Source organism: Pagrus pagrus, assembly GCF_965226575.1.
Source record: "Pagrus pagrus genome assembly, chromosome: 4".
Classification (NCBI taxonomy): domain Eukaryota; kingdom Metazoa; phylum Chordata; class Actinopteri; order Spariformes; family Sparidae; genus Pagrus; species Pagrus pagrus.
The window spans coordinates 18,044,240-18,071,202 of record NC_140188.1 but is presented as its reverse complement, the minus strand read 5'-3'; positions in this window follow the sequence as shown (position 1 = coordinate 18,071,202).

Below are 26,963 nucleotides of genomic sequence, written 5' to 3'. Positions count from 1 at the left end.
AAAAATGGCCTTTTTCATGAAAACGTCGGCCGATTTTTTCAATAGCTTCCAGGTCTTTGGACCGATTGACTCGAAATTTCTCCCAGACGTGGTCCTATACTGGCTGAACGAGACACAGCAGTCCGCATTGGATTCGGGTGAAATTTGTATTTTTGGCGAATATTTTAAAGAAAAAAATGGCCTTTTTCATGAAAACGTCGGCCAATTTTTTCAATAGCTTCCAGGTCTTTGGACCGATTGACTCGAAATTTCTCCCAGACGTGGTCCTATACTGGCTGAACGAGACACAGCAGTCCGCATTGGATTCGGGTGAAATTTGTATTTTTGGCGAATATTTTAGTGAGAGGGACAATGTTTCATGAGGCTGGCTTAAGGCTGAGGCTAGGGTTAGGGTTAGGGTTAGGGTTATGGGGCTAGGGTTAGGGTTACGGTCGTCTTTTGACCGATTGACTCGAAATTGCACACGCATGTCCTCCTCACTGGTGGAATGAGGCTCGCCGGTTTTGGTTGGATTCTGGTGGAATTTGTATTTTTGGTGAATATTTTAAAGAAAAAAATGGCCTTTTTCATGAAAACGTTGGCCGATTTTTTCAATAGCTTCCAGGTCTTTGGACCGATTGACTCGAAATTTCTCCCAGACGTGGTCCTATACTGGCTGAACGAGACACAGCAGTCCGCATTGGATTCGGGTGAAATTTGTATTTTTGGCGAATATTTTAAAGAAAAAATGGCCTTTTTCATGAAAACGTCGGCCGATTTTTTCAATAGCTTCCAGGTCTTTGGACCGATTGACTCGAAATTTCTCCCAGACGTGGTCCTATACTGGCTGAACGAGACACAGCAGTCCGCATTGGATTCGGGTGAAATTTGTATTTTTGGCGAATATTTTAAAGAAAAAAATGGCCTTTTTCATGAAAACGTCGGCCGATTTTTTCAATAGCTTCCAGGTCTTTGGACCGATTGACTCGAAATTTCTCCCAGACGTGGTCCTATACTGGCTGAACGAGACACAGCAGTCCGCATTGGATTCGGGTGAAATTTGTATTTTTGGCGAATATTTTAAAGAAAAAATGGCCTTTTTCATCAAAACGTCGGCCGATTTTTTCAATAGCTTCCAGGTCTTTGGACCGATTGACTCGAAATTTCTCCCAGACGTGGTCCTATACTGGCTGAACGAGACACAGCAGTCCGCATTGGATTCGGGTGAAATTTGTATTTTTGGCGAATATTTTAAAGAAAAAAATGGCCTTTTTCATGAAAACGTCGGCCAATTTTTTCAATAGCTTCCAGGTCTTTGGACCGATTGACTCGAAATTTCTCCCAGACGTGGTCCTATACTGGCTGAACGAGACACAGCAGTCCGCATTGGATTCGGGTGAAATTTGTATTTTTGGCGAATATTTTAGTGAGAGGGACAATGTTTCATGAGGCTGGCTTAAGGCTGAGGCTAGGGTTAGGGTTAGGGTTAGGGTTATGGGGCTAGGGTTAGGGTTATGGGGCTAGGGTTAGGGTTACGGTCGTCTTTTGACCGATTGACTCGAAATTGCACACGCATGTCCTCCTCACTGGTGGAATGAGGCTCGCCGGTTTTGGTTGGATTCTGGTGGAATTTGTATTTTTGGTGAATATTTTAAAGAAAAAAATGGCCTTTTTCATGAAAACGTTGGCCGATTTTTTCAATAGCTTCCAGGTCTTTGGACCGATTGACTCGAAATTTCTCCCAGACGTGGTCCTATACTGGCTGAACGAGACACAGCAGTCCGCATTGGATTCGGGTGAAATTTGTATTTTTGGCGAATATTTTAGTGAGAGGGACAATGTTTCATGAGGCTGGCTTAAGGCTGAGACTGGGTTAGGGTTAGGGTTAGGGTTATGGGGCTAGGGTTAGGGCTATGGGGCTAGGGTTAGGGTTACGGTCGTCTTTTGACCGATTGACTCGAAATTGCACACGCATGTCCTCCTCACTGGTGGAATGAGGCTCGCCGGTTTTGGTTGGATTCTGGTGGAATTTGTATTTTTGGTGAATATTTTAAAGAAAAAAATGGCCTTTTTCATGAAAACGTTGGCCGATTTTTTCAATAGCTTCCAGGTCTTTGGACCGATTGACTCGAAATTTCTCCCAGACGTGGTCCTATACTGGCTGAACGGGACACAGCAGTCCGCATTGGATTCGGGTGAAATTTGTATTTTTGGCGAATATTTTAGTGAGAGGGACAATGTTTCATGAGGCTGGCTTAAGGCTGAGGCTAGGGTTAGGGTTAGGGTTAGGGTTATGGGGCTAGGGTTAGGGTTACGGTCGTCTTTTGACCGATTGACTCGAAATTGCACACGCATGTCCTCCTCACTGGTGGAATGAGGCTCGCCGGTTTTGGTTGGATTCTGGTGGAATTTGTATTTTTGGTGAATATTTTAAAGAAAAAAATGGCCTTTTTCATGAAAACGTTGGCCGATTTTTTCAATAGCTTCCAGTTCTTTGGACCGATTGAATCGAAATTTCTCCCAGACGTGGTCCTATACTGGCTGAACGAGACACAGCAGTCCGCATTGGATTCGGGTGAAATTTGTATTTTTGGCGAATATTTTAGTGAGAGGGACAATGTTTCATGAGGCTGGCTTAAGGCTGAGGCTAGGGTTAGGGTTAGGGTTAGGGTTATGGGGCTAGGGTTAGGGTTACGGTCGTCTTTTGACTGATTGACTCGAAATTGCACACGCATGTCCTCCTCACTGGTGGAATGAGGCTCGCCGGTTTTGGTTGGATTCTGGTGGAATTTGTATTTTTGGTGAATATTTTAAAGAAAAAAATGGCCTTTTTCATGAAAACGTCGGCCGATTTTTTCAATAGCTTCCAGGTCTTTAGACCGATTGACTCGAAATTTCTCCCAGACGTGGTCCTATACTGGCTAAACGAGACACAGCAGTCCGCATTGGATTCGGGTGAAATTTGTATTTTTGGCGAATATTTTAAAGAAAAAATGGCCTTTTTCATGAAAACGTCGGCCGATTTTTTCAATAGCTTCCAGGTCTTTGGACCGATTGACTCGAAATTTCTCCCAGACGTGGTCCTATACTGGCTGAACGAGACACAGCAGTCCGCATTGGATTCGGGTGAAATTTGTATTTTTGGCGAATATTTTAAAGAAAAAATGGCCTTTTTCATCAAAACGTCGGCCGATTTTTTCAATAGCTTACAGGTCTTTGGACCGATTGACTCGAAATTTCTCCCAGACGTGGTCCTATACTGGCTGAACGAGACACAGCAGTCCGCATTGGATTCGGGTGAAATTTGTATTTTTGGCGAATATTTTAAAGAAAAAAATGGCCTTTTTCATGAAAACGTCGGCCAATTTTTTCAATAGCTTCCAGGTCTTTGGACCGATTGACTCGAAATTTCTCCCAGACGTGGTCCTATACTGGCTGAACGAGACACAGCAGTCCGCATTGGATTCGGGTGAAATTTGTATTTTTGGCGAATATTTTAGTGAGAGAGACAATGTTTCATGAGGCTGGCTTAAGGCTGAGGCTAGGGTTAGGGTTAGGGTTAGGGTTATGGGGCTAGGGTTAGGGTTACGGTCGTCTTTTGACCGATTGACTCGAAATTGCACACGCATGTCCTCCTCACTGGTGGAATGAGGCTCGCCGGTTTTGGTTGGATTCTGGTGGAATTTGTATTTTTGGTGAATATTTTAAAGAAAAAAATGGCCTTTTTCATGAAAACGTTGGCCGATTTTTTCAATAGCTTCCAGGTCTTTGGACCGATTGACTCGAAATTTCTCCCAGACGTGGTCCTATACTGGCTGAACGAGACACAGCAGTCCGCATTGGATTCGGGTGAAATTTGTATTTTTGGCGAATATTTTAAAGAAAAAATGGCCTTTTTCATGAAAACGTCGACCGATTTTTTCAATAGCTTCCAGGTCTTTGGACCGATTGACTCGAAATTTCTCCCAGACGTGGTCCTATACTGGCTGAACGAGACACAGCAGTCCGCATTGGATTCGGGTGAAATTTGTATTTTTGGCGAATATTTTAAAGAAAAAAATGGCCTTTTTCATGAAAACGTCGGCCAATTTTTTCAATAGCTTCCAGGTCTTTGGACCGATTGACTCGAAATTTCTCCCAGACGTGGTCCTATACTGGCTGAACGAGACACAGCAGTCCGCATTGGATTCGGGTGAAATTTGTATTTTTGGCGAATATTTTAGTGAGAGGGACAATGTTTCATGAGGCTGGCTTAAGGCTGAGGCTAGGGTTAGGGTTAGGGTTAGGGTTATGGGGCTAGGGTTAGGGTTACGGTCGTCTTTTGACCCATTGACTCGAAATTGCACACGCATGTCCTCCTCACTGGTGGAATGAGGCTCGCCGGTTTTGGTTGGATTCTGGTGGAATTTGTATTTTTGGTGAATATTTTAAAGAAAAAAATGGCCTTTTTCATGAAAACGTTGGCCGATTTTTTCAATAGCTTCCAGGTCTTTGGACCGATTGACTCGAAATTTCTCCCAGACGTGGTCCTATACTGGCTGAACGAGACACAGCAGTCCGCATTGGATTCGGGTGAAATTTGTATTTTTGGCGAATATTTTAAAGAAAAAATGGCCTTTTTCATGAAAACGTCGGCCGATTTTTTCAATAGCTTCCAGGTCTTTGGACCGATTGACTCGAAATTTCTCCCAGACGTGGTCCTATACTGGCTGAACGAGACACAGCAGTCCGCATTGGATTCGGGTGAAATTTGTATTTTTGGCGAATATTTTAAAGAAAAAAATGGCCTTTTTCATGAAAACGTCGGCCGATTTTTTCAATAGCTTCCAGGTCTTTGGACCGATTGACTCGAAATTTCTCCCAGACGTGGTCCTATACTGGCTGAACGAGACACAGCAGTCCGCATTGGATTCGGGTGAAATTTGTATTTTTGGCGAATATTTTAAAGAAAAAATGGCCTTTTTCATCAAAACGTCGGCCGATTTTTTCAATAGCTTCCAGGTCTTTGGACCGATTGACTCGAAATTTCTCCCAGACGTGGTCCTATACTGGCTGAACGAGACACAGCAGTCCGCATTGGATTCGGGTGAAATTTGTATTTTTGGCGAATATTTTAAAGAAAAAAATGGCCTTTTTCATGAAAACGTCGGCCAATTTTTTCAATAGCTTCCAGGTCTTTGGACCGATTGACTCGAAATTTCTCCCAGACGTGGTCCTATACTGGCTGAACGAGACACAGCAGTCCGCATTGGATTCGGGTGAAATTTGTATTTTTGGCGAATATTTTAGTGAGAGGGACAATGTTTCATGAGGCTGGCTTAAGGCTGAGGCTAGGGTTAGGGTTAGGGTTAGGGTTATGGGGCTAGGGTTAGGGTTATGGGGCTAGGGTTAGGGTTACGGTCGTCTTTTGACCGATTGACTCGAAATTGCACACGCATGTCCTCCTCACTGGTGGAATGAGGCTCGCCGGTTTTGGTTGGATTCTGGTGGAATTTGTATTTTTGGTGAATATTTTAAAGAAAAAAATGGCCTTTTTCATGAAAACGTTGGCCGATTTTTTCAATAGCTTCCAGGTCTTTGGACCGATTGACTCGAAATTTCTCCCAGACGTGGTCCTATACTGGCTGAACGAGACACAGCAGTCCGCATTGGATTCGGGTGAAATTTGTATTTTTGGCGAATATTTTAGTGAGAGGGACAATGTTTCATGAGGCTGGCTTAAGGCTGAGACTGGGTTAGGGTTAGGGTTAGGGTTATGGGGCTAGGGTTAGGGCTATGGGGCTAGGGTTAGGGTTACGGTCGTCTTTTGACCGATTGACTCGAAATTGCACACGCATGTCCTCCTCACTGGTGGAATGAGGCTCGCCGGTTTTGGTTGGATTCTGGTGGAATTTGTATTTTTGGTGAATATTTTAAAGAAAAAAATGGCCTTTTTCATGAAAACGTTGGCCGATTTTTTCAATAGCTTCCAGGTCTTTGGACCGATTGACTCGAAATTTCTCCCAGACGTGGTCCTATACTGGCTGAACGAGACACAGCAGTCCGCATTGGATTCGGGTGAAATTTGTATTTTTGGCGAATATTTTAGTGAGAGGTACAATGTTTCATGAGGCTGGCTTAAGGCTGAGGCTAGGGTTAGGGTTAGGGTTAGGGTTATGGGGCTAGGGTTAGGGTTATGGGGCTAGGGTTAGGGTTACGGTCGTCTTTTGACCGATTGACTCGAAATTGCACACGCATGTCCTCCTCACTGGTGGAATGAGGCTCGCCGGTTTTGGATGGATTCTGGTGGAATTTGTATTTTTGGTGAATATTTTAAAGAAAAAAATGGCCTTTTTCATGAAAACGTCGGCCGATTTTTTCAATAGCTTCCAGGTCTTTGGACCGATTGACTCGAAATTTCTCCCAGACGTGGTCCTATACTGGCTGAACGAGACACAGCAGTCCGCATTGGATTCGGGTGAAATTTGTATTTTTGGCGAATATTTTAAAGAAAAAAATGGCCTTTTTCATGAAAACGTCGGCCAATTTTTTCAATAGCTTCCAGGTCTTTGGACCGATTGACTCGAAATTTCTCCCAGACGTGGTCCTATACTGGCTGAACGAGACACAGCAGTCCGCATTGGATTCGGGTGAAATTTGTATTTATGGCGAATATTTTAGTGAGAGGGACAATGTTTCATGAGGCTGGCTTAAGGCTGAGGCTAGGGTTAGGGTTAGGGTTAGGGTTATGGGGCTAGGGTTAGGGTTTTGGGGCTAGGGTTAGGGTTACGGTCGTCTTTTGACCGATTGACTCGAAATTGCACACGCATGTCCTCCTCACTGGTGGAATGAGGCTCGCCGGTTTTGGTTGGATTCTGGTGGAATTTGTATTTTTGGTGAATATTTTAAAGAAAAAAATGGCCTTTTTCATGAAAACGTTGGCCGATTTTTTCAATAGCTTCCAGGTCTTTGGACCGATTGACTCGAAATTTCTCCCAGACGTGGTCCTATACTGGCTGAACGAGACACAGCAGTCCGCATTGGATTCGGGTGAAATTTGTATTTTTGGCGAATATTTTAGTGAGAGGGACAATGTTTCATGAGGCTGGCTTAAGGCTGAGACTGGGTTAGGGTTAGGGTTAGGGTTATGGGGCTAGGGTTAGGGCTATGGGGCTAGGGTTAGGGTTACGGTCGTCTTTTGACCGATTGACTCGAAATTGCACACGCATGTCCTCCTCACTGGTGGAATGAGGCTCGCCGGTTTTGGTTGGATTCTGGTGGAATTTGTATTTTTGGTGAATATTTTAAAGAAAAAAATGGCCTTTTTCATGAAAACGTTGGCCGATTTTTTCAATAGCTTCCAGGTCTTTGGACCGATTGACTCGAAATTTCTCCCAGACGTGGTCCTATACTGGCTGAACGAGACACAGCAGTCCGCATTGTATTCGGGTGAAATTTGTATTTTTGGCGAATATTTTAGTGAGAGGGACAATGTTTCATGAGGCTGGCTTAAGGCTGAGGCTAGGGTTAGGGTTAGGGTTAGGGTTATGGGGCTAGGGTTAGGGTTATGGGGCTAGGGTTAGGGTTACGGTCGTCTTTTGACCGATTGACTCGAAATTGCACACGCATGTCCTCCTCACTGGTGGAATGAGGCTCGCCGGTTTTGGATGGATTCTGGTGGAATTTGTATTTTTGGTGAATATTTTAAAGAAAAAAATGGCCTTTTTCATGAAAACGTCGGCCGATTTTTTCAATAGCTTCCAGGTCTTTGGACCGATTGACTCGAAATTTCTCCCAGACGTGGTCCTATACTGGCTGAACGAGACACAGCAGTCCGCATTGGATTCGGGTGAAATTTGTATTTTTGGCGAATATTTTAAAGAAAAAATGGCCTTTTTCATGAAAACGTCGGCCAATTTTTTCAATAGCTTCCAGTTCTTTGGACCGATTGACTCGAAATTTCTCCCAGACGTGGTCCTATACTGGCTGAACGAGACACAGCAGTCCGCATTGGATTCGGGTGAAATTTGTATTTTTGGCGAATATTTTAGTGAGAGAGACAATGTTTCATGAGGCTGGCTTAAGGCTGAGGCTAGGGTTAGGGTTAGGGTTAGGGTTATGGGGCTAGGGTTAGGGTTACGGTCGTCTTTTGACCGATTGACTCGAAATTGCACACGCATGTCCTCCTCACTGGTGGAATGAGGCTCGCCGGTTTTGGTTGGATTCTGGTGGAATTTGTATTTTTGGTGAATATTTTAAAGAAAAAAATGGCCTTTTTCATGAAAACGTTGGCCGATTTTTTCAATAGCTTCCAGGTCTTTGGACCGATTGACTCGAAATTTCTCCCAGACGTGGTCCTATACTGGCTGAACGAGACACAGCAGTCCGCATTGGATTCGGGTGAAATTTGTATTTTTGGCGAATATTTTAAAGAAAAAATGGCCTTTTTCATGAAAACGTCGACCGATTTTTTCAATAGCTTCCAGGTCTTTGGACCGATTGACTCGAAATTTCTCCCAGACGTGGTCCTATACTGGCTGAACGAGACACAGCAGTCCGCATTGGATTCGGGTGAAATTTGTATTTTTGGCGAATATTTTAAAGAAAAAAATGGCCTTTTTCATGAAAACGTCGGCCAATTTTTTCAATAGCTTCCAGGTCTTTGGACCGATTGACTCGAAATTTCTCCCAGACGTGGTCCTATACTGGCTGAACGAGACACAGCAGTCCGCATTGGATTCGGGTGAAATTTGTATTTTTGGCGAATATTTTAGTGAGAGGGACAATGTTTCATGAGGCTGGCTTAAGGCTGAGGCTAGGGTTAGGGTTAGGGTTAGGGTTATGGGGCTAGGGTTAGGGTTACGGTCGTCTTTTGACCCATTGACTCGAAATTGCACACGCATGTCCTCCTCACTGGTGGAATGAGGCTCGCCGGTTTTGGTTGGATTCTGGTGGAATTTGTATTTTTGGTGAATATTTTAAAGAAAAAAATGGCCTTTTTCATGAAAACGTCGGCCGATTTTTTCAATAGCTTCCAGGTCTTTGGACCGATTGACTCGAAATTTCTCCCAGACGTGGTCCTATACTGGCTGAACGAGACACAGCAGTCCGCATTGGATTCGGGTGAAATTTGTATTTTTGGTGAATATTTTAAAGAAAAAAATGACCTTTTTCATGAAAACGTCGGCCGATTTTTTCAATAGCTTCCAGGTCTTTGGACCGATTGACTCGAAATTTCTCCCAGACGTGGTCCTATACTGGCTGAACGAGACACAGCAGTCCGCATTGGATTCGGGTGAAATTTGTATTTTTGGCGAATATTTTAAAGAAAAAATGGCCTTTTTCATGAAAACGTCGGCCGATTTTTTCAATAGCTTCCAGGTCTTTGGACCGATTGACTCGAAATTTCTCCCAGACGTGGTCCTATACTGGCTGAACGAGACACAGCAGTCCGCATTGGATTCGGGTGAAATTTGTATTTTTGGCGAATATTTTAAAGAAAAAAATGGCCTTTTTCATGAAAACGTCGGCCAATTTTTTCAATAGCTTCCAGGTCTTTGGACCGATTGACTCGAAATTTCTCCCAGACGTGGTCCTATACTGGCTGAACGAGACACAGCAGTCCGCATTGGATTCGGGTGAAATTTGTATTTTTGGCGAATATTTTAGTGAGAGGGACAATGTTTCATGAGGCTGGCTTAAGGCTGAGGCTAGGGTTAGGGTTAGGGTTAGGGTTATGGGGCTAGGGTTAGGGTTACGGTCGTCTTTTGACCGATTGACTCGAAATTGCACACGCATGTCCTCCTCACTGGTGGAATGAGGCTCGCCGGTTTTGGTTGGATTCTGGTGGAATTTGTATTTTTGGTGAATATTTTAAAGAAAAAAATGGCCTTTTTCATGAAAACGTTGGCCGATTTTTTCAATAGCTTCCAGGTCTTTGGACCGATTGACTCGAAATTTCTCCCAGACGTGGTCCTATACTGGCTGAACGAGACACAGCAGTCCGCATTGGATTCGGGTGAAATTTGTATTTTTGGCGAATATTTTAAAGAAAAAATGGCCTTTTTCATGAAAACGTCGGCCGATTTTTTCAATAGCTTCCAGGTCTTTGGACCGATTGACTCGAAATTTTCCCAGACGTGGTCCTATACTGGCTGAACGAGACACAGCAGTCCGCATTGGATTCGGGTGAAATTTGTATTTTTGGCGAATATTTTAAAGAAAAAATGGCCTTTTTCATCAAAACGTCGGCCGATTTTTTCAATAGCTTCCAGGTCTTTGGACCGATTGACTCGAAATTTCTCCCAGACGTGGTCCTATACTGGCTGAACGAGACACAGCAGTCCGCATTGGATTCGGGTGAAATTTGTATTTTTGGCGAATATTTTAAAGAAAAAAATGGCCTTTTTCATGAAAACGTCGGCCAATTTTTTCAATAGCTTCCAGGTCTTTGGACCGATTGACTCGAAATTTCTCCCAGACGTGGTCCTATACTGGCTGAACGAGACACAGCAGTCCGCATTGGATTCGGGTGAAATTTGTATTTTTGGCGAATATTTTAGTGAGAGGGACAATGTTTCATGAGGCTGGCTTAAGGCTGAGGCTAGGGTTAGGGTTAGGGTTAGGGTTATGGGGCTAGGGTTAGGGTTATGGGGCTAGGGTTAGGGTTACGGTCGTCTTTTGACCGATTGACTCGAAATTGCACACGCATGTCCTCCTCACTGGTGGAATGAGGCTCGCCGGTTTTGGTTGGATTCTGGTGGAATTTGTATTTTTGGTGAATATTTTAAAGAAAAAAATGGCCTTTTTCATGAAAACGTTGGCCGATTTTTTCAATAGCTTCCAGGTCTTTGGACCGATTGACTCGAAATTTCTCCCAGACGTGGTCCTATACTGGCTGAACGAGACACAGCAGTCCGCATTGGATTCGGGTGAAATTTGTATTTTTGGCGAATATTTTAGTGAGAGGGACAATGTTTCATGAGGCTGGCTTAAGGCTGAGACTGGGTTAGGGTTAGGGTTAGGGTTATGGGGCTAGGGTTAGGGCTATGGGGCTAGGGTTAGGGTTACGGTCGTCTTTTGACCGATTGACTCGAAATTGCACACGCATGTCCTCCTCACTGGTGGAATGAGGCTCGCCGGTTTTGGTTGGATTCTGGTGGAATTTGTATTTTTGGTGAATATTTTAAAGAAAAAAATGGCCTTTTTCATGAAAACGTTGGCCGATTTTTTCAATAGCTTCCAGGTCTTTGGACCGATTGACTCGAAATTTCTCCCAGACGTGGTCCTATACTGGCTGAACGAGACACAGCAGTCCGCATTGGATTCGGGTGAAATTTGTATTTTTGGCGAATATTTTAGTGAGAGGGACAATGCTTCATGAGGCTGGCTTAAGGCTGAGGCTAGGGTTAGGGTTAGGGTTAGGGTTATGGGGCTAGGGTTAGGGTTATGGGGCTAGGGTTAGGGTTACGGTCGTCTTTTGACCGATTGACTCGAAATTGCACACGCATGTCCTCCTCACTGGTGGAATGAGGCTCGCCGGTTTTGGATGGATTCTGGTGGAATTTGTATTTTTGGTGAATATTTTAAAGAAAAAAATGGCCTTTTTCATGAAAACGTCGGCCGATTTTTTCAATAGCTTCCAGGTCTTTGGACCGATTGACTCGAAATTTCTCCCAGACGTGGTCCTATACTGGCTGAACGAGACACAGCAGTCCGCATTGGATTCGGGTGAAATTTGTATTTTTGGCGAATATTTTAAAGAAAAAAATGGCCTTTTTCATGAAAACGTCGGCCAATTTTTTCAATAGCTTCCAGGTCTTTGGACCGATTGACTCGAAATTTCTCCCAGACGTGGTCCTATACTGGCTGAACGAGACACAGCAGTCCGCATTGGATTCGGGTGAAATTTGTATTTATGGCGAATATTTTAGTGAGAGGGACAATGTTTCATGAGGCTGGCTTAAGGCTGAGGCTAGGGTTAGGGTTAGGGTTAGGGTTATGGGGCTAGGGTTAGGGTTTTGGGGCTAGGGTTAGGGTTACGGTCGTCTTTTGACCGATTGACTCGAAATTGCACACGCATGTCCTCCTCACTGGTGGAATGAGGCTCGCCGGTTTTGGTTGGATTCTGGTGGAATTTGTATTTTTGGTGAATATTTTAAAGAAAAAAATGGCCTTTTTCATGAAAACGTTGGCCGATTTTTTCAATAGCTTCCAGGTCTTTGGACCGATTGACTCGAAATTTCTCCCAGACGTGGTCCTATACTGGCTGAACGAGACACAGCAGTCCGCATTGGATTCGGGTGAAATTTGTATTTTTGGCGAATATTTTAGTGAGAGGGACAATGTTTCATGAGGCTGGCTTAAGGCTGAGACTGGGTTAGGGTTAGGGTTAGGGTTATGGGGCTAGGGTTAGGGCTATGGGGCTAGGGTTAGGGTTACGGTCGTCTTTTGACCGATTGACTCGAAATTGCACACGCATGTCCTCCTCACTGGTGGAATGAGGCTCGCCGGTTTTGGTTGGATTCTGGTGGAATTTGTATTTTTGGTGAATATTTTAAAGAAAAAAATGGCCTTTTTCATGAAAACGTTGGCCGATTTTTTCAATAGCTTCCAGGTCTTTGGACCGATTGACTCGAAATTTCTCCCAGACGTGGTCCTATACTGGCTGAACGAGACACAGCAGTCCGCATTGTATTCGGGTGAAATTTGTATTTTTGGCGAATATTTTAGTGAGAGGGACAATGTTTCATGAGGCTGGCTTAAGGCTGAGGCTAGGGTTAGGGTTAGGGTTAGGGTTATGGGGCTAGGGTTAGGGTTATGGGGCTAGGGTTAGGGTTACGGTCGTCTTTTGACCGATTGACTCGAAATTGCACACGCATGTCCTCCTCACTGGTGGAATGAGGCTCGCCGGTTTTGGATGGATTCTGGTGGAATTTGTATTTTTGGTGAATATTTTAAAGAAAAAAATGGCCTTTTTCATGAAAACGTCGGCCGATTTTTTCAATAGCTTCCAGGTCTTTGGACCGATTGACTCGAAATTTCTCCCAGACGTGGTCCTATACTGGCTGAACGAGACACAGCAGTCCGCATTGGATTCGGGTGAAATTTGTATTTTTGGCGAATATTTTAAAGAAAAAATGGCCTTTTTCATGAAAACGTCGGCCGATTTTTTCAATAGCTTCCAGGTCTTTGGACCGATTGACTCGAAATTTCTCCCAGACGTGGTCCTATACTGGCTGAACGAGACACAGCAGTCCGCATTGGATTCGGGTGAAATTTGTATTTTTGGCGAATATTTTAAAGAAAAAATGGCCTTTTTCATCAAAACGTCGGCCGATTTTTTCAATAGCTTCCAGGTCTTTGGACCGATTGACTCGAAATTTCTCCCAGACGTGGTCCTATACTGGCTGAACGAGACACAGCAGTCCGCATTGGATTCGGGTGAAATTTGTATTTTTGGCGAATATTTTAGTGAGAGGGACAATGTTTCATGAGGCTGGCTTAAGGCTGAGGCTAGGGTTAGGGTTAGGGTTAGGGTTATGGGGCTAGGGTTAGGGTTACGGTCGTCTTTTGACCGATTGACTCGAAATTGCACACGCATGTCCTCCTCACTGGTGGAATGAGGTTCGCCAGTTTTGGTTGGATTCTGGTGGAATTTGTATTTTTGGTGAATATTTTAAAGAAAAAAATGGCCTTTTTCATGAAAACGTCGGCCGATTTTTTCAATAGCTTCCAGGTCTTTGGACCGATTGACTCGAAATTTCTCCCAGACGTGGTCCTATACTGGCTGAACGAGACACAGCAGTCCGCATTGGATTCGGGTGAAATTTGTATTTTTGGCGAATATTTTAAAGAAAAAATGGCCTTTTTCATGAAAACGTCGGCCGATTTTTTCAATAGCTTCCAGGTCTTTGGACCGATTGACTCGAAATTTCTCCCAGACGTGGTCCTATACTGGCTGAACGAGACACAGCAGTCCACATTGGATTCGGGTGAAATTTGTATTTTTGGCGAATATTTTAGTGAGAGGGACAATGTTTCATGAGGCTGGCTTAAGGCTGAGGCTAGGGTTAGGGTTAGGGTTAGGGTTATGGGGCTAGGGTTAGGGTTACGGTCGTCTTTTGACCGATTGACTCGAAATTGCACACGCATGTCCTCCTCACTGGTGGAATGAGGCTCGCCGGTTTTGGTTGGATTCTGGTGGAATTTGTATTTTTGGTGAATATTTTAAAGAAAAAAATTGCCTTTTTCATGAAAACGTCGGCCGATTTTTTCAATAGCTTCCAGGTCTTTGGACCGATTGACTCGAAATTTCTCCCAGACGTGGTCCTATACTGGCTGAACGAGACACAGCAGTCCGCATTGGATTCGGGTGAAATTTGTATTTTTGGCGAATATTTTAAAGAAAAAATGGCCTTTTTCATGAAAACGTCGGCCGATTTTTTCAATAGCTTCCAGGTCTTTGGACCGATTGACTCGAAATTTCTCCCAGACGTGGTCCTATACTGGCTGAACGAGACACAGCAGTCCGCATTGGATTCGGGTGAAATTTGTATTTTTGGCGAATATTTTAAAGAAAAAATGGCCTTTTTCATCAAAACGTCGGCCGATTTTTTCAATAGCTTCCAGGTCTTTGGACCGATTGACTCGAAATTTCTCCCAGACGTGGTCCTATACTGGCTGAACGAGACGCAGCAGTCCGCATTGGATTCGGGTGAAATTTGTATTTTTGGCGAATATTTTAAAGAAAAAAATGGCCTTTTTCATGAAAACGTCGGCCAATTTTTTCAATAGCTTCCAGGTCTTTGGACCGATTGACTCGAAATTTCTCCCAGACGTGGCCCTATACTGGCTGAACGAGACACAGCAGTCCGCATTGGATTCGGGTGAAATTTGTATTTTTGGCGAATATTTTAGTGAGAGGGACAATGTTTCATGAGGCTGGCTTAAGGCTGAGGCTAGGGTTAGGGTTAGGGTTAGGGTTATGGGGCTAGGGTTAGGGTTACGGTCGTCTTTTGACCGATTGACTCGAAATTGCACACGCATGTCCTCCTCACTGGTGGAATGAGGTTCGCCGGTTTTGGTTGGATTCTGGTGGAATTTGTATTTTTGGTGAATATTTTAAAGAAAAAAATGGCCTTTTTCATGAAAACGTCGGCCGATTTTTTCAATAGCTTCCAGGTCTTTGGACCGATTGACTCGAAATTTCTCCCAGACGTGGTCCTATACTGGCTGAACGAGACACAGCAGTCCGCATTGGATTCGGGTGAAATTTGTATTTTTGGCGAATATTTTAAAGAAAAAATGGCCTTTTTCATCAAAACGTCGGCCGATTTTTTCAATAGCTTCCAGGTCTTTGGACCGATTGACTCGAAATTTCTCCCAGACGTGGTCCTATACTGGCTGAACGAGACACAGCAGTCCGCATTGGATTCGGGTGAAATTTTTATTTTTGGCGAATATTTTAAAGAAAAAATGGCCTTTTTCATGAAAACGTCGGCCGATTTTTTCAATAGCTTCCAGGTCTTTGGACCGATTGACTCGAAATTTCTCCCAGACGTGGTCCTATACTGGCTGAACGAGACACAGCAGTCCACATTGGATTCGGGTGAAATTTGTATTTTTGGCGAATATTTTAGTGAGAGGGACAATGTTTCATGAGGCTGGCTTAAGGCTGAGGCTAGGGTTAGGGTTAGGGTTAGGGTTATGGGGCTAGGGTTAGGGTTACGGTCGTCTTTTGACCGATTGACTCGAAATTGCACACGCATGTCCTCCTCACTGGTGGAATGAGGCTCGCCGGTTTTGGTTGGATTCTGGTGGAATTTGTATTTTTGGTGAATATTTTAAAGAAAAAAATTGCCTTTTTCATGAAAACGTCGGCCGATTTTTTCAATAGCTTCCAGGTCTTTGGACCGATTGACTCGAAATTTCTCCCAGACGTGGTCCTATACTGGCTGAACGAGACACAGCAGTCCGCATTGGATTCGGGTGAAATTTGTATTTTTGGCGAATATTTTAAAGAAAAAATGGCCTTTTTCATGAAAACGTCGGCCGATTTTTTCAATAGCTTCCAGGTCTTTGGACCGATTGACTCGAAATTTCTCCCAGACGTGGTCCTATACTGGCTGAACGAGACACAGCAGTCCGCATTGGATTCGGGTGAAATTTGTATTTTTGGCGAATATTTTAAAGAAAAAATGGCCTTTTTCATCAAAACGTCGGCCGATTTTTTCAATAGCTTCCAGGTCTTTGGACCGATTGACTCGAAATTTCTCCCAGACGTGGTCCTATACTGGCTGAACGAGACGCAGCAGTCCGTATTGGATTCGGGTGAAATTTGTATTTTTGGCGAATATTTTAAAGAAAAAAATGGCCTTTTTCATGAAAACGTCGGCCAATTTTTTCAATAGCTTCCAGGTCTTTGGACCGATTGACTCGAAATTTCTCCCAGACGTGGCCCTATACTGGCTGAACGAGACACAGCAGTCCGCATTGGATTCGGGTGAAATTTGTATTTTTGGCGAATATTTTAGTGAGAGGGACAATGTTTCATGAGGCTGGCTTAAGGCTGAGGCTAGGGTTAGGGTTAGGGTTAGGGTTATGGGGCTAGGGTTAGGGTTACGGTCGTCTTTTGACCGATTGACTCGAAATTGCACACGCATGTCCTCCTCACTGGTGGAATGAGGCTCGCCGGTTTTGGTTGGATTCTGGTGGAATTTGTATTTTTGGTGAATATTTTAAAGAAAAAAATGGCCTTTTTCATGAAAACGTTGGCCGATTTTTTCAATAGCTTCCAGGTCTTTGGACCGATTGACTCGAAATTTCTCCCAGACGTGGTCCTATACTGGCTGAACGAGACACAGCAGTCCGCATTGGATTCGGGTGAAATTTGTATTTTTGGCGAATATTTTAAAGAAAAAATGGCCTTTTTCATGAAAACGTCGGCCGATTTTTTCAATAGCTTCCAGGTCTTGGGACCGATTGACTCGAAATTTCTCCCAGACGTGGTCCTATACTGGCTGAACGAGACACAGCAGTCCGCATTGGATTCGGGTGAAATTTGTATTTTTGGCGAATATTTTAAAGAAAAAAATGGCCTTTTTCATGAAAACGTCGGCCAATTTTTTCAATAGCTTCCAGGTCTTTGGACCGATAGACTCGAAATTTCTCCAAGACGTGGTCCTATACTGGCTGAACGAGACACAGCAGTCCGCATTGGATTCGGGTGAAATTTGTATTTTTGGCGAATATTTTAGTGAGAGGGACAATGTTTCATGAGGCTGGCTTAAGGCTGAGGCTAGGGTTAGGGTTAGGGTTAGGGTTATGGGGCTAGGGTTAGGGTTACGGTCGTCTTTTGACCCATTGACTCGAAATTGCACACGCATGTCCTCCTCACTGGTGGAATGAGGCTCGCCGGTTTTGGTTGGATTCTGGTGGAATTTGTATTTTTGGTGAATATTTTAAAGAAAAAAATGGCCTTTTTCATGAAAACGTCGGCCGATTTTTTCAATAGCTTCCAGGTCTTTGGACCGATTGACTCGAAATTTCTCCCAGACGTGGTCCTATACTGGCTGAACGAGACACAGCAGTCCGCATTGGATTCGGGTGAAATTTGTATTTTTGGCGAATATTTTAAAGAAAAAATGGCCTTTTTCATGAAAACGTCGGCCGATTTTTTCAATAGCTTCCAGGTCTTTGGACCGATTGACTCGAAATTTCTCCCAGACGTGGTCCTATACTGGCTGAACGAGACACAGCAGTCCGCATTGGATTCGGGTGAAATTTGTATTTTTGGCGAATATTTTAAAGAAAAAATGGCCTTTTTCATCAAAACGTCGGCCGATTTTTTCAATAGCTTCCAGGTCTTTGGACCGATTGACTCGAAATTTCTCCCAGACGTGGTCCTATACTGGCTGAACGAGACGCAGCAGTCCGCATTGGATTCGGGTGAAATTTGTATTTTTGGCGAATATTTTAGTGAGAGGGACAATGTTTCATGAGGCTGGCTTAAGGCTGAGGCTAGGGTTAGGGTTAGGGTTAGGGTTATGGGGCTAGGGTTAGGGTTTCGGTCGTCTTTTGACCGATTGACTCGAAATATCACACGCATGTCCTCCTCACTGGTGGAATGAGGCTTGCCGGTTTTGGTTGGATTCTGGTGGAATTTGTATTTTTGGTGAATATTTTAAAGAAAAAAATGGCCTTTTTCATGAAAACGTTGTCCGATTTTTTCAATAGCTTCCAGGTCTTTGGACCGATTGACTCGAAATTTCTCCCAGACGTGGTCCTATACTGGCTGAACGAGACACAGCAGTCCGCATTGGATTCGGGTGAAATTTGTATTTTTGGCGAATATTTTAGTGAGAGGGACAATGTTTCATGAGGCTGGCTTAAGGCTGAGGCTAGGGTTAGGGTTAGGGTTACGGGGCTAGGGTTAGGGTTACGGTCGTCTTTTGACCGATTGACTCGAAATTGCACACGCATGTCCTCCTCACTGGTGGAATGAGGCTCGCCGGTTTTGGTTGGATTCTGGTGGAATTTGTATTTTTGGTGAATATTTTAAAGAAAAAAATGGCCTTTTTCATGAAAACGTTGGCCGATTTTTTCAATAGCTTCCAGGTCTTTGGACCGATTGACTCGAAATTTCTCCCAGACGTGGTCCTATACTGGCTGAACGAGACACAGCAGTCCGCATTGGATTCGGGTGAAATTTGTATTTTTGGCGAATATTTTAGTGAGAGGGACAATGTTTCATGAGGCTGGCTTAAGGCTGAGGCTAGGGTTAGGGTTAGGGTTACGGGGCTAGGGTTAGGGTTACGGTCGTCTTTTGACTGATTGACTCGAAATTGCACACGCATGTCCTCCTCACTGGTGGAATGAGGCTCGCCGGTTTTGGTTGGATTCTGGTGGAATTTGTATTTTTGGTGAATATTTTAAAGAAAAAAATGGCCTTTTTCATGAAAACGTCGGCCGATTTTTTCAATAGCTTCCAGGTCTTTGGACCGATTGACTCGAAATTTCTCCCAGACGTGGTCCTATACTGGCTGAACGAGACACAGCAGTCCGCATTGGATTCGGGTGAAATTTGTATTTTTGGCGAATATTTTAAAGAAAAAATGGCCTTTTTCATGAAAACGTCGGCCGATTTTTTCAATAGCTTCCAGGTCTTTGGACCGATTGACTCGAAATTTCTCCCAGACGTGGTCCTATACTGGCTGAACGAGACACAGCAGTCCGCATTGGATTCGGGTGAAATTTGTATTTTTGGCGAATATTTTAAAGAAAAAATGGCCTTTTTCATCAAAACGTTGGCCGATTTTTTCAATAGCTTCCAGGTCTTTGGACCGATTGACTCGAAATTTCTCCCAGACGTGGTCCTATACTGGCTGAACGAGACACAGCAGTCCGCATTGGATTCGGGTGAAATTTGTATTTTGGGCGAATATTTTAAAGAAAAAAATGGCCTTTTTCATGAAAACGTCGGCCAATTTTTTCAATAGCTTCCAGGTCTTTGGACCGATTGACTCGAAATTTCTCCCAGACGTGGTCCTATACTGGCTGAACGAGACACAGCAGTCCGCATTGGATTCGGGTGAAATTTGTATTTTTGGCGAATATTTTAGTGAGAGGGACAATGTTTCATGAGGCTGGCTTAAGGCTGAGGCTAGGGTTAGGGTTAGGGTTAGGGTTATGGGGCTAGGGTTAGGGTTACGGTCGTCTTTTGACCGATTGACTCGAAATTGCACACGCATGTCCTCCTCACTGGTGGAATGAGGCTCGCCGGTTTTGGTTGGATTCTGGTGGAATTTGTATTTTTGGTGAATATTTTAAAGAAAAAAATGGCCTTTTTCATGAAAACGTTGGCCGATTTTTTCAATAGCTTCCAGGTCTTTGGACCGATTGACTCGAAATTTCTCCCAGACGTGGTCCTATACTGGCTGAACGAGACACAGCAGTCCGCATTGGATTCGGGTGAAATTTGTATTTTTGGCGAATATTTTAAAGAAAAAATGGCCTTTTTCATCAAAACGTTGGCCGATTTTTTCAATAGCTTCCAGGTCTTTGGACCGATTGACTCGAAATTTCTCCCAGACGTGGTCCTATACTGGCTGAACGAGACACAGCAGTCCGCATTGGATTCGGGTGAAATTTGTATTTTTGGCGAATATTTTAAAGAAAAAAATGGCCTTTTTCATGAAAACGTCGGCCAATTTTTTCAATAGCTTCCAGGTCTTTGGACCGATTGACTCGAAATTTCTCCCAGACGTGGTCCTATACTGGCTGAACGAGACACAGCAGTCCGCATTGGATTCGGGTGAAATTTGTATTTTTGGCGAATATTTTAGTGAGAGGGACAATGTTTCATGAGGCTGGCTTAAGGCTGAGGCTAGGGTTAGGGTTAGGGTTAGGGTTATGGGGCTAGGGTTAGGGTTACGGTCGTCTTTTGACCGATTGACTCGAAATTGCACACGCATGTCCTCCTCACTGGTGGAATGAGGCTCGCCGGTTTTGGTTGGATTCTGGTGGAATTTGTATTTTTGGTGAATATTTTAAAGAAAAAAATGGCCTTTTTCATGAAAACGTTGGCCGATTTTTTCAATAGCTTCCAGGTCTTTGGACCGATTGACTCGAAATTTCTCCCAGACGTGGTCCTATACTGGCTGAACGAGACACAGCAGTCCGCATTGGATTCGGGTGAAATTTGTATTTTTGGCGAATATTTTAAAGAAAAAATGGCCTTTTTCATGAAAACGTCGGCCGATTTTTTCAATAGCTTCCAGGTCTTTGGACCGATTGACTCGAAATTTCTCCCAGACGTGGTCCTATACTGGCTGAACGAGACACAGCAGTCCGCATTGGATTCGGGTGAAATTTGTATTTTTGGCGAATATTTTAAAGAAAAAAATGGCCTTTTTCATGAAAACGTCGGCCAATTTTTTCAATAGCTTCCAGGTCTTTGGACCGATTGACTCGAAATTTCTCCCAGACGTGGCCCTATACTGGCTGAACGAGACACAGCAGTCCGCATTGGATTCGGGTGAAATTTGTATTTTTGGCGAATATTTTAGTGAGAGGGACAATGTTTCATGAGGCTGGCTTAAGGCTGAGGCTAGGGTTAGGGTTAGGGTTAGGGTTATGGGGCTAGGGTTAGGGTTACGGTCGTCTTTTGACCGATTGACTCGAAATTGCACACGCATGTCCTCCTCACTGGTGGAATGAGGCTCGCCGGTTTTGGTTGGATTCTGGTGGAATTTGTATTTTTGGTGAATATTTTAAAGAAAAAAATGGCCTTTTTCATGAAAACGTTGGCCGATTTTTTCAATAGCTTCCAGGTCTTTGGACCGATTGACTCGAAATTTCTCCCAGACGTGGTCCTATACTGGCTGAACGAGACACAGCAGTCCGCATTGGATTCGGGTGAAATTTGTATTTTTGGCGAATATTTTAAAGAAAAAATGGCCTTTTTCATGAAAACGTCGGCCGATTTTTTCAATAGCTTCCAGGTCTTGGGACCGATTGACTCGAAATTTCTCCCAGACGTGGTCCTATACTGGCTGAACGAGACACAGCAGTCCGCATTGGATTCGGGTGAAATTTGTATTTTTGGCGAATATTTTAAAGAAAAAATGGCCTTTTTCATGAAAACGTCGGCCGATTTTTTCAATAGCTTCCAGGTCTTTGGACCGATTGACTCGAAATTTCTCCCAGACGTGGTCCTATACTGGCTGAACGAGACACAGCAGTCCGCATTGGATTCGGGTGAAATTTGTATTTTTGGCGAATATTTTAAAGAAAAAAATGGCCTTTTTCATGAAAACGTCGGCCAATTTTTTCAATAGCTTCCAGGTCTTTGGACCGATTGACTCGAAATTTCTCCCAGACGTGGTCCTATACTGGCTGAACGAGACACAGCAGTCCGCATTGGATTCGGGTGAAATTTGTATTTTTGGCGAATATTTTAGTGAGAGGGACAATGTTTCATGAGGCTGGCTTAAGGCTGAGGCTAGGGTTAGGGTTAGGGTTAGGGTTATGGGGCTAGGGTTAGGGTTACGGTCGTCTTTTGACCGATTGACTCGAAATTGCACACGCATGTCCTCCTCACTGGTGGAATGAGGCTCGCCGGTTTTGGTTGGATTCTGGTGGAATTTGTATTTTTGGTGAATATTTTAAAGAAAAAAATGGCCTTTTTCATGAAAACGTTGGCCGATTTTTTCAATAGCTTCCAGGTCTTTGGACCGATTGACTCGAAATTTCTCCCAGACGTGGTCCTATACTGGCTGAACGAGACACAGCAGTCCGCATTGGATTCGGGTGAAATTTGTATTTTTGGCGAATATTTTAAAGAAAAAATGGCCTTTTTCATGAAAACGTCGGCCGATTTTTTCAATAGCTTCCAGGTCTTTGGACCGATTGACTCGAAATTTCTCCCAGACGTGGTCCTATACTGGCTGAACGAGACACAGCAGTCCGCATTGGATTCGGGTGAAATTTGTATTTTTGGCGAATATTTTAAAGAAAAAAATGGCCTTTTTCATGAAAACGTCGGCCAATTTTTTCAATAGCTTCCAGGTCTTTGGACCGATTGACTCGAAATTTCTCCCAGACGTGGCCCTATACTGGCTGAACGAGACACAGCAGTCCGCATTGGATTCGGGTGAAATTTGTATTTTTGGCGAATATTTTAGTGAGAGGGACAATGTTTCATGAGGCTGGCTTAAGGCTGAGGCTAGGGTTAGGGTTAGGGTTAGGGTTATGGGGCTAGGGTTAGGGTTACGGTCGTCTTTTGACCGATTGACTCGAAATTGCACACGCATGTCCTCCTCACTGGTGGAATGAGGCTCGCCGGTTTTGGTTGGATTCTGGTGGAATTTGTATTTTTGGTGAATATTTTAAAGAAAAAAATGGCCTTTTTCATGAAAACGTTGGCCGATTTTTTCAATAGCTTCCAGGTCTTTGGACCGATTGACTCGAAATTTCTCCCAGATGTGGTCCTATACTGGCTGAACGAGACACAGCAGTCCGCATTGGATTCGGGTGAAATTTGTATTTTTGGCGAATATTTTAAAGAAAAAATGGCCTTTTTCATGAAAACGTCGGCCGATTTTTTCAATAGCTTCCAGGTCTTGGGACCGATTGACTCGAAATTTCTCCCAGACGTGGTCCTATACTGGCTGAACGAGACACAGCAGTCCGCATTGGATTCGGGTGAAATTTGTATTTTTGGCGAATATTTTAAAGAAAAAATGGCCTTTTTCATGAAAACGTCGGCCGATTTTTTCAATAGCTTCCAGGTCTTTGGACCGATTGACTCGAAATTTCTCCCAGACGTGGTCCTATACTGGCTGAACGAGACACAGCAGTCCGCATTGGATTCGGGTGAAATTTGTATTTTTGGCGAATATTTTAAAGAAAAAAATGGCCTTTTTCATGAAAACGTCGGCCAATTTTTTCAATAGCTTCCAGGTCTTTGGACCGATTGACTCGAAATTTCTCCCAGACGTGGCCCTATACTGGCTGAACGAGACACAGCAGTCCGCATTGGATTCGGGTGAAATTTGTATTTTTGGCGAATATTTTAGTGAGAGGGACAATGTTTCATGAGGCTGGCTTAAGGCTGAGGCTAGGGTTAGGGTTAGGGTTAGGGTTATGGGGCTAGGGTTAGGGTTACGGTCGTCTTTTGACCGATTGACTCGAAATTGCACACGCATGTCCTCCTCACTGGTGGAATGAGGCTCGCCGGTTTTGGTTGGATTCTGGTGGAATTTGTATTTTTGGTGAATATTTTAAAGAAAAAAATGGCCTTTTTCATGAAAACGTTGGCCGATTTTTTCAATAGCTTCCAGGTCTTTGGACCGATTGACTCGAAATTTCTCCCAGACGTGGTCCTATACTGGCTGAACGAGACACAGCAGTCCGCATTGGATTCGGGTGAAATTTGTATTTTTTGCGAATATTTTAAAGAAAAAATGGCCTTTTTCATGAAAACGTCGGCCGATTTTTTCAATAGCTTCCAGGTCTTTGGACCGATTGACTCGAAATTTCTCCCAGACGTGGTCCTATACTGGCTGAACGAGACACAGCAGTCCGCATTGGATTCGGGTGAAATTTGTATTTTTGGCGAATATTTTAAAGAAAAAAATGGCCTTTTTCATGAAAACGTCGGCCAATTTTTTCAATAGCTTCCAGGTCTTTGGACCGATTGACTCGAAATTTCTCCCAGACGTGGCCCTATACTGGCTGAACGAGACACAGCAGTCCGCATTGGATTCGGGTGAAATTTGTATTTTTGGCGAATATTTTAAAGAAAAAATGGCCTTTTTCATGAAAACGTCGGCCGATTTTTTCAATAGCTTCCAGGTCTTTGGACCGATTGACTCGAAATTTCTCCCAGACGTGGTCCTATACTGGCTGAACGAGACACAGCAGTCCGCATTGGATTCGGGTGAAATTTGTATTTTTGGCGAATATTTTAAAGAAAAAAATGGCCTTTTTCATGAAAACGTCGGCCAATTTTTTCAATAGCTTCCAGGTCTTTGGACCGATTGACTCGAAATTTCTCCCAGACGTGGCCCTATACTGGCTGAACGAGACACAGCAGTCCGCATTGGATTCGGGTGAAATTTGTATTTTTGGCGAATATTTTAAAGAAAAAATGGCCTTTTTCATGAAAACGTCGGCCGATTTTTTCAATAGCTTCCAGGTCTTTGGACCGATTGACTCGAAATTTCTCCCAGACGTGGTCCTATACTGGCTGAACGAGACACAGCAGTCCGCATTGGATTCGGGTGAAATTTGTATTTTTGGCGAATATTTTAAAGAAAAAATGGCCTTTTTCATGAAAACGTCGGCCGATTTTTTCAATAGCTTCCAGGTCTTTGGACCGATTGACTCGAAATTTCTCCCAGACGTGGTCCTATACTGGCTGAACGAGACACAGCAGTCCGCATTGGATTCGGGTGAAATTTGTATTTTTGGCGAATATTTTAAAGAAAAAATGGCCTTTTTCATCAAAACGTCGGCCGATTTTTTCAATAGCTTCCAGGTCTTTGGACCGATTGACTCGAAATTTCTCCCAGACGTGGTCCTATACTGGCTGAACGAGACACAGCAGTCCGCATTGGATTCGGGTGAAATTTGTATTTTTGGCGAATATTTTAAAGAAAAAAATGGCCTTTTTCATGAAAACGTCGGCCAATTTTTTCAATAGCTTCCAGGTCTTTGGACCGATTGACTCGAAATTTCTCCCAGACGTGGTCCTATACTGGCTGAACGAGACACAGCAGTCCGCATTGGATTCGGGTGAAATTTGTATTTTTGGCGAATATTTTAGTGAGAGGGACAATGTTTCATGAGGCTGGCTTAAGGCTGAGGCTAGGGTTAGGGTTAGGGTTAGGGTTATGGGGCTAGGGTTAGGGTTACGGTCGTCTTTTGACCGATTGACTCGAAATTGCACACGCATGTCCTCCTCACTGGTGGAATGAGGCTCGCCGGTTTTGGTTGGATTCTGGTGGAATTTGTATTTTTGGTGAATATTTTAAAGAAAAAAATGGCCTTTTTCATGAAAACGTTGGCCGATTTTTTCAATAGCTTCCAGGTCTTTGGACCGATTGACTCGAAATTTCTCCCAGACGTGGTCCTATACTGGCTGAACGAGACACAGCAGTCCGCATTGGATTCGGGTGAAATTTGTATTTTTGGCGAATATTTTAAAGAAAAAATGGCCTTTTTCATGAAAACGTCGGCCGATTTTTTCAATAGCTTCCAGGTCTTTGGACCGATTGACTCGAAATTTCTCCCAGACGTGGTCCTATACTGGCTGAACGAGACACAGCAGTCCGCATTGGATTCGGGTGAAATTTGTATTTTTGGCGAATATTTTAAAGAAAAAAATGGCCTTTTTCATGAAAACGTCGGCCAATTTTTTCAATAGCTTCCAGGTCTTTGGACCGATTGACTCGAAATTTCTCCCAGACGTGGCCCTATACTGGCTGAACGAGACACAGCAGTCCGCATTGGATTCGGGTGAAATTTGTATTTTTGGCGAATATTTTAGTGAGAGGGACAATGTTTCATGAGGCTGGCTTAAGGCTGAGGCTAGGGTTAGGGTTAGGGTTAGGGTTATGGGGCTAGGGTTAGGGTTACGGTCGTCTTTTGACCGATTGACTCGAAATTGCACACGCATGTCCTCCTCACTGGTGGAATGAGGCTCGCCGGTTTTGGTTGGATTCTGGTGGAATTTGTATTTTTGGTGAATATTTTAAAGAAAAAAATGGCCTTTTTCATGAAAACGTTGGCCGATTTTTTCAATAGCTTCCAGGTCTTTGGACCGATTGACTCGAAATTTCTCCCAGACGTGGTCCTATACTGGCTGAACGAGACACAGCAGTCCGCATTGGATTCGGGTGAAATTTGTATTTTTGGCGAATATTTTAGTGAGAGGGACAATGTTTCATGAGGCTGGCTTAAGGCTGAGGCTAGGGTTAGGGTTAGGGTTACGGGGCTAGGGTTAGGGTTACGGTCGTCTTTTGACTGATTGACTCGAAATTGCACACGCATGTCCTCCTCACTGGTGGAATGAGGCTCGCCGGTTTTGGTTGGATTCTGGTGGAATTTGTATTTTTGGTGAATATTTTAAAGAAAAAAATGGCCTTTTTCATGAAAACGTCGGCCGATTTTTTCAATAGCTTCCAGGTCTTTGGACCGATTGACTCGAAATTTCTCCCAGACGTGGTCCTATACTGGCTGAACGAGACACAGCAGTCCGCATTGGATTCGGGTGAAATTTGTATTTTTGGCGAATATTTTAAAGAAAAAATGGCCTTTTTCATCAAAACGTCGGCCGATTTTTTCAATAGCTTCCAGGTCTTTGGACCGATTGACTCGAAATTTCTCCCAGACGTGGTCCTATACTGGCTGAACGAGACACAGCAGTCCGCATTGGATTCGGGTGAAATTTGTATTTTTGGCGAATATTTTAAAGAAAAAAATGGCCTTTTTCATGAAAA